Below are 8,534 nucleotides of genomic sequence, written 5' to 3' on the forward strand. Positions count from 1 at the left end.
GCTTGAAGATGAAAGGAATGAGGAAAGATGGAGGCTGGTGAAGACTTGAGAACTAAAGAGGAAAGCGATGTTCTCTCATTTTTTAGCTGTTCCATAATAAAAACCCAAGGTGTAGATTGTTTCAGCCTACCACTAAGGTTTTTTTTTTTTTTTCTAAAGTCGTTTCTTGATAACACATCTTCTTATCTGTGAAATCGGCAATAGAAGGTTGTGCCTTTTTTAATAATTGAATGGGTTCATGTTTGTAGCCTTCACATTGCATTCAGTGCAGTCTTAATCACAAAGTGTTATACTAACATGACTTCAGTGTTGTGCACATTTGCAGGCATGTGGTGGTGGTGTCTGCTGGGAGGGTCAAGTTGGCCTGGATTTTACAATTCTTTGGAGGCCATTGGGTATTTTTTTTCCCCTGCATTTGCAAACCTCACAGCTTGAGAAACAAAGGTGATGCAGAGCCTGCAGAGGAGACTCCAATCCCCTGGTAAGACCTGTCAGAAAGAAAAAAATGTGAAGAAGCTGTTTCTGGAGTCCTTCACAAGGTTGATCACGGAAAATCTTGACTTCACATATATATATGTATATATATATACATATATATATATATATATTATATTGTATGTTGGAGACAGGGATAATTTTTTAGGTTTTTGCCATCTTTTATAGGATCTTGCAGTCAGAGACCTTGATCCCATATCATACAAGAAGGAAGGATTCTCCCAGCGGGGCCTCTGGAGGTAGAGGTGTAGGCTGATGGAGCCTCATCTTCACTTTGAGCAGACACACTGCTGTGCTCTCTTGGAGGTCCTGGAGGGGTCATCTTTGATCTCAACTCTCAGGAAGCTTGTGGTGCTGGAAAGGAGGTTGTTGGCTTTACACTACGCTGCTCGTATGGCCACCTCTGCTCTGTAAGCTGTTTCACCTGAAGGCATCAGCTTGTAAGATGTACTTGGAGGTGGGTGATGTTGTGCTCTTGTTTGTAGCATAAACAGTGGTGGGCACATAGCCCCGAGGAGTGCTGCGGTAATACTGGAGGCATACCAGCAGATCCAGACTGACCAATGGCTACCTGTTAGGATGTCCCTAAAGCAGGTCTGAGTGGCAGCTGGATTGGTGAGATGTTGAACATGTCCACAAGGATTCTGTCTGGTTACTTAAAAGGGTTAACCCTGGAGAGGTTCTTCTTCACGCTGCCGTTGTTTCCAAACCAGTTCATATGGGATAACAATGGTCCTTATCACCTGCACACAGTGTTTGTGCTCAAACACAGAGCCCTCAGCCGTAAGTCTCAGCAGACAGCAATGATTCCTTGTTGACTGACAGCTAACATTAATTTGGTCACTGTGTACATATTGTTGATGTGTTGCCATTTTTAATTAAACCAGACGAGTCACCGCTCTTTGTGGGACTACTAAAGACAACAGTTCAGATGGAAGGAGCAGATGGCTTTAGAACAATTTGAATACACAAAAGCTACATTTCCAACTAAAAACGCCCAGTGTGGCAATAAGACTCAAGCAGACACCATCTCTTCATACTCTACAATCATAAGAACTAGTTGCAGTCTGTGGTCAAGCTTAATGTTTAAACTCATGCATTAAAATTACTCTTAGAAATGGGATGGATTTTGTGTACCTGAGCTGGAACTGTAATTAGCAGCAAGTTGAAAGACACAAAATTCCCATGAGAAAAAGACTGACTGAACGCTGCATTTGTAGATTTCATAGAACACTAATTAGTGTGGAACAGACTATGAAGCTACTCTCACAACCAAGGTGTGTTGCACACAGTGTGTGTGCTCTTCATCTGTGTCAGTACGGGAAAGAGGTTGATTTAGAGGGGGTGCATCAGTGTGTGACAATGCTCATTTTGGTGGAGAAAGCAGTAACGCAAAAGCACACATCACCAAATGTGTTATGAAAATGGATGACTATTTAGCTGAGATGAGACTTGATTGCTGTGTCCAGTCTGCACAACAACAATCTGTGCCGATTTCCATTTACAGAGAAATACTGAAGGAGACCGTTACCAGAGAAGATGGCACCAATAACTGAAAGACACTCACACTTTACTTCTGTGCATTGTAGAGGAGATGTTGTTATCTAATTGATTCAGTGTCAACACATAATATTAAATTGTTCAAACGAAGCACAATTGTTCATTGTTCAGATCTATAGCCTGTTGAGTTTAATCAAAGCCAACATCACTGTCAGCTCTGCCACATGTACAAGACATACAGCGGCTTCCCTCAGCACCTATGGTGTAACAAACATTAGAGTAACATTAAAACACGAAAGTAGAGAGATATGTAAAAAGGCATAAAATGGCTGGTGCCAAGATTTACAGATGTGGGAATAAGCAACATTACATTAAATATAAGTTGGATGGTGTCAGGATGTAGATGAAGGAGTAGAGTCAGATGTAGGAGGCAGTGCGGTGAGGTGTGTGTGAGAGAGTATGTTTTCAAAGTTAAACTACCCAGGACTTGTGAAATAAAGGAGCAGGGGGGAGAGTTTAGTGTCCTCACAGTGTAGGAAGTTCAGGAAGAAAGTTCAGAAGTTCATAAACACAAAATAATGTAATTTTCACTAGTCAGAATAAACATGTTGCATTATTTGCACGTCACAGACTGTGTCCCATATGGAAAACATCATTATAGAGGATTGAGCAGATTTTTTTAGAAAGGGGAAACATTACCAATCTGTAATAAGCTTACCTAGGCCACTATTTTTTGACTATTTCATAAAAACTAAATGCAAATACAGCAAAAATACTACAAACATACAAGTGTTTCTGCTAGTTTTACCCAGATAGTTACTGTGATACAGATTTATCCCTATAAAATAAGCAGATTACAGTGCAGCATTTACAAACTATATTTAGTTCAGAGTAGGTAACAGAGCAAATCCAGGAGAATTCCCAGAGGGATTGATATAGTTAGAAAACCGCAAGAGCTTACAAAAGAGATGCCGGATGCTGGAAGGATCACCTGATCTGTTGTTGTCTAGTTATAGTCGTGGTAAAGGTTACAGATTAGCGTTAGGCAATCCTTTTTAATGATTTGTTTGTAGAAGATAGAATTTCAAGAGGCATTCCAACATTAATGTCACAGGAGCATTATTTGTAAAGTTACAGCTGCTTTCACAGAGAGATGGGTTAATGATCCCAATTGTTCAAGCAAATCATAGCACACAGGGTCAAGAGCTCACACGCATGCAGGGGTCAAAGTTCAATTTAGTTGAGCTTATGTTTTCATGTGTTAAATGATCATTTTAAATGTTTTAAAGAAAATACAATGACATTTCAGATGAGCTTACTCTGGAAAACATAATTATTTCCAATATGAAACAGACTACTTGAATACATGCAGTGAGACATGCACTGAAACTGCTAATGAAATTCTCACAATTCTTTTTCATTATCAAAACTGAAGTTATAAAGCAGACTATGGAGTTTGTTCACTGCTATTACTGTTTCATTGCTATGCTTACTTTTTTTTAGAAGACAAACACACTGAGAGTCAGGATCTATAGTAATAGAACCACAGAATGAAATTCTACTTTTATTACTTGTTGCCTGTTTGTTTGCCTGGTTATCGCCTAACAGGAATAAAATAAATGTGCAGTCAAGCGACACTCAAAGTGTAACTTGATCGCTCAGCATTTGGTAGATCAAAGACATAACATCCCTCATGCTTGGTCATCAGTGTCCTGGACAGATATCCACTGCTGAGGAGCCCAAAAGTAGCTCAGTAGGGGGCACCTACTAAATGTGGACCTTGGGGTTGGTGCCACTTTTGCCAGTGCACATTATCTACCTCAACTTCTTCACTCTTGTCTGTGGATCTATCACGTGTGACCCCTTTTCAGATGCACATTGTAATTTCACTATTCTTAATTTAAAAAAGTTGAATACTACAGCTTATAAAGTATTAAAGTATGTGTTCTTTCATATGATTAATAAATCTAGACTCTTGGGTGTTTTGCACAGCATTGTGTCCTCTCTTTATTCCCTCTCTGTGTCAGATCAGATCATCGTTTTATCTTGTATCTCCCTTATACTTGTCAGATTTTGGCTATAATATTGGTCATAAATTATGTAGAGCACTGCATATCCTCTTTGAGTTATTTTTTTTTTCTTTTCACAAACCCCCTCAGGTAGTTCTGGTTCGTTCGTTTCAGTGAGGCCACACAAGCTCAGTTGAAATTGTGCTCTGCCAAGCAGATCAATTGTCCCAGGGTTGTTAAACCTTGACAGGATGTTTTCTGCATCAAAGATGGTAATTTCCTAACAGCACGTGGGATCCGGTGACATGAGCAAGAACACACCCTTATCGCGTGAATTTCTGTCTGGAGGTTTGCGTGTTTGATGGGGTACATTCAAGGCTCACTGTGGAGACTTGGCAGTGGCATCCTGACACATTCCTTTGTCTCACACACATGCACCCCTTCATCACCCTTCATCCCTTTTATAATCAGGCTCTCATCAGATACTTTTTCTTGTGTGTGAGAAAAATAGAGGGCAAATTCGTTCTCTCTCCTTCTGCCTAAGTGAAAGGGCAGGCTGCGAACAGGCAAAAAGAGCACATAGTTTCCTCAATATAGGTTACTTGCGGGCAATAGTTTTTTCAGAGTAACTGTCCTGGAAAAACAGCCATTGTTAAGTGGGATGGGATGTGGTGGCAACATCACCTGACAAATATGCCCCTGTCTGTCCTGTCATGTTGTGTTTCAGAGTGTCCTACGTATGTTTACACACACTCTGTCTATTAACAGATAATAACAGGGACAGAGTGAAAAGATGACCCAGTTTTGTTCTCTTGTGGTGCCTACAAAGTGAGCTTTTGTGTCATGGATTTTATTGCCATTACCTCGGATAGCAATATGGAAACTTGTCATTTTAAAGACAAAACAAATGGAAGTAGAACTTTCTAGTTTCTAGTAACTTCAATTTAACATGAACAAATATGTAATGTTTTTAAAAGTCTGAACATAATGTGAGAGGAGACGATTTATTGTCCATTTTGTTGTCTTTCAATCAGTGAGAATGAAAAGAGAAAAAAAGTAAGTGCTATGCATCACGAAATGTGAAGATTCGCAAAGAGACATAGGGCTCTTTAATGCTGATTTTATGCATGACAGAGGTATACTGCCATTTCAGAAACACTCCAAATATTCACTAGTCGTGATATCTTGGGAGCTCATGTTTTATGAAGAGGAGCCAAGCCTCCTTTAGTGCTCAACATGAACATAAAAGTCATCTGCTCCACTGGCTCTTCATATATACTTAACATTTATCTGGTGCACATAGTTTAACTAAAAAATTGACACAGAACAACTAAAACATGCACCTAAACTAAAACGTGTGAGCAAATTGTATTTTGAGCGCTCTGTATTGTAGTAAATGGCCTTGAAAAATATGTTCACAGTGGTCAGTCTTGTGCTGGGATATTCCTTTTCTGTTGAATTTTTGAGGACACAATATTGGCAGATCCATTTAAACACTGAAATTAAACTCTCAAATCATGTTGTCAGTAAGTCATTATTTCACACACCTCCATATAATTCTGAGATGCTGTCAGCTCTGAGATTAATGAAGCTTTTGAGGCTTCTGTGAAGCTGTTCCCTCTCTGTTTATCCAGTGCATGTCAAGATAACAGATATCTGGACCAAGGATTCCCACACCATACGCCATTTGTTGCTTGAATGAAGAGAAATAGTCAGTTTATCTGCATTTTTTTTAACATTGTATGTGTGTGCCTTTTTTGCTCTCCACGCAGACTGTTTACTCTCATGCGACCAATGTCCACTCGTGTAATTTGTCAGTGCCACTACTACTGAATAAAACCACACAGCTTTCTGCACCCAAAATGCTGTCCCGTGCCTACAGATTATATATACTCAAGTGTAGATATCTGAGATTACACTGTCAATATTTCACAATATGTTAGACTATTCCTTTAAGATGAGAGCTTTTTGGAACATGCATATTAAGATAACAAAAGTGATCTTGTTATTTCAAGATCTCAAGTATTGTTCTATCAAGGCGACAGATTTTAATCACTGTTGCATGAACAGATATGGTCCTGGGTTGTGCACCAGCTTCAGGGTGGTGTGCAGAGTATGAGTGCAGGTTAACAGGCAGATACTGGAATATTTTTGCTTAAATTACAGCAGGTCTTATTATACATAAGCTACTGCTCTGGCAGTTCTGATGTGCAGAGGATGCAGAATCTCATGAGTACAATGACTAATATGTTGGGTAGATTTGAAATTTAATTTGATCATAAATATCACTTAACTTTACGCATTAATATTATTCTTTGTCACTCCATTGATCGAACCCATCTTGGTGATAGAAAAGTCTGCCAAGAATCAAGTTTACTGAGCAGGTTACTTCTGTTTTTAATTCCCAAACTTCCTTCAGAGAATGAATTAGTAATTTACCTATACTAATCGGTATGACAACAGGAATGGTCATCAATCCAGCAACCAGCCATAGTCATGGTGTCAGTCGGTGAGAGTGGGAAAAATATTATTTTATGGTGATAAACCACAATTTTCTACTGTTATCATCAAATAATGGCATTAATTTCTATGCAAGAGATGTAAATTTAACTGTAATTTGCAATATTTTAATATTAAATAAATTAGGACACCTGCTGTAAATCCACTGTAAATTCACAGCAATTCCTTCCAGAATAACAAGTACCTAATATGAACCAGTCATGGAGGATTTTGTAATAGTGTGTAATGTCAGCAGACTACTTGTACTCCTTTCTTGTGAACATTTTCAAGCTTTAGTTGAAAGACGGTGAAGAGATTTATCAAAATGTATTAATCTTTCTCTAAAAGTCGTAATACGTAATTATGACTAAGTAGGGTTTTTTTGCTTTATAATATTTGCTGTGATATTTGTGATGTTCATGTCTATGACGAGTGTAATCTTCACAGATAGCCTCCGTTGCCCCTCCACTGAAATCTAATTTCTTTCAGCTGAGCAAACATGAAAAAACGGTAAAGACAGTTTGTCTGGTTTCTTTCTATCTGAATCCTATTTCCTGAAATAACTGATAAGAGGACGTTGCTTTCATCTGTTCATATTACTGGATCAAAGACATGATTTTGCTATAGCAGTCTTTGCTTTTTCTTTCCAAAACACCACAGATTTCTGCCCAACATTGGTCAGTCCCAGGGTGTTAGTGATCGAGACAAAGCACATCGACTAAATGACTCAGTTAAGAGCTTTAATGAATCAAGCATAAACATTTGCAATGGAATTTAGTTTACAAAGATAACATTCAAAAGAAGGCAATGATTGACCAGCTTCGCAAACTCTGATCCAGCCCAATTGCTGAAAATAATCTGATAATAAAACTTGAGGAAATGGCATGCGAAATTAGAAAATATTCACAAGGTATCTAGAAAATAATTTGAGTTTGAGTTTGACATCAGACACTAGTACTGATTGTAAAGGATTTAGGTAACCTCATAGTTTGGGATCTACAACTAAATCACTATTTACTCATTGGATTATTTATTTGTGTCTAATATCCTGTCTTAATTATATGCAATCCCACCTGTATTTGCTAATTTCCTGTAATCTATAACTTGATGTTTGGAGAGTTATGTGTAAGAGGGAAGATGGTGAAGAAGAGGCTAACTTGACCACAGCAGTATTTATGGTCTCACTTGCAGCTGAGGGCAAAAGAAGAATGGTTGCTAATCAATTAGAAACCACAATTCAGCTCAGTGTCAGAGGTCTTAGCCACTTCTTTTGGAAAATCCCTTGTGTGACAGCAGATAGTCTGGCTACAAAAATGGCAAAATCTTTCTACTAATATGTCTTTAGTTTAATTATTACAAACATAAAAGGGTAAAAACTGCCATTTGCAGTTTTACTCAGGTGAGACACGTTCTTGGCTGGGAAAAGTGACTTCTTTGAGTCTCTGCTGGTTTCTTGGCTGCTAATATGAATCAACCTCAGCAATTTCCCTCAGTTCTCTTTGCTAAGCTAAGCCAAGCTTTCCAGCTGCAGGCTGTGCTTTCACCGAGCCGATGTGAGATTTATATTGACTTTCTCATTTGAATTCCTGCCAGAAAAAACAAAAACATTAGTCTACACAGCTCATAGTTTCAGATCACAGTGAAATGAAAGTTGAGAGAAAATGCGAGGTCTGAGTTTAGGCAACAGGAACAACTCTCAAAGCACTGGGGGGACCAGCTTCAGTTTGACAAAGAAAACAAAGCCCAATCAAAAACATCTTAAGACATATAGGAGTATAAGGTTTCCCATGCTTTCCTTATAGTTTTTTTTCCCTCAGCGTGAACACGTGAACAACAGGTTTCGAGAACTGTGGAACGCAGCACAGGGGCCAGTGATGATTTAACTGTGGTTACTTTTTGCTATTTTCTTCTGTAGCAAAGGTTAAACAACAACCAAGTCAAAGTGTGAGTTACACAACGGGGCAGAATGCAGATGGCTGCATTTCGTTGGGAGGGAGGATCTTTGTGATCATAAATATCACTAAACGTTTT

Source organism: Leuresthes tenuis, unplaced genomic scaffold, assembly GCF_036924035.1.
Source record: "Leuresthes tenuis unplaced genomic scaffold, fLeuTen1.0.hap1 SCAF_10, whole genome shotgun sequence".
Lineage (NCBI taxonomy): Eukaryota > Metazoa > Chordata > Actinopteri > Atheriniformes > Atherinopsidae > Leuresthes > Leuresthes tenuis.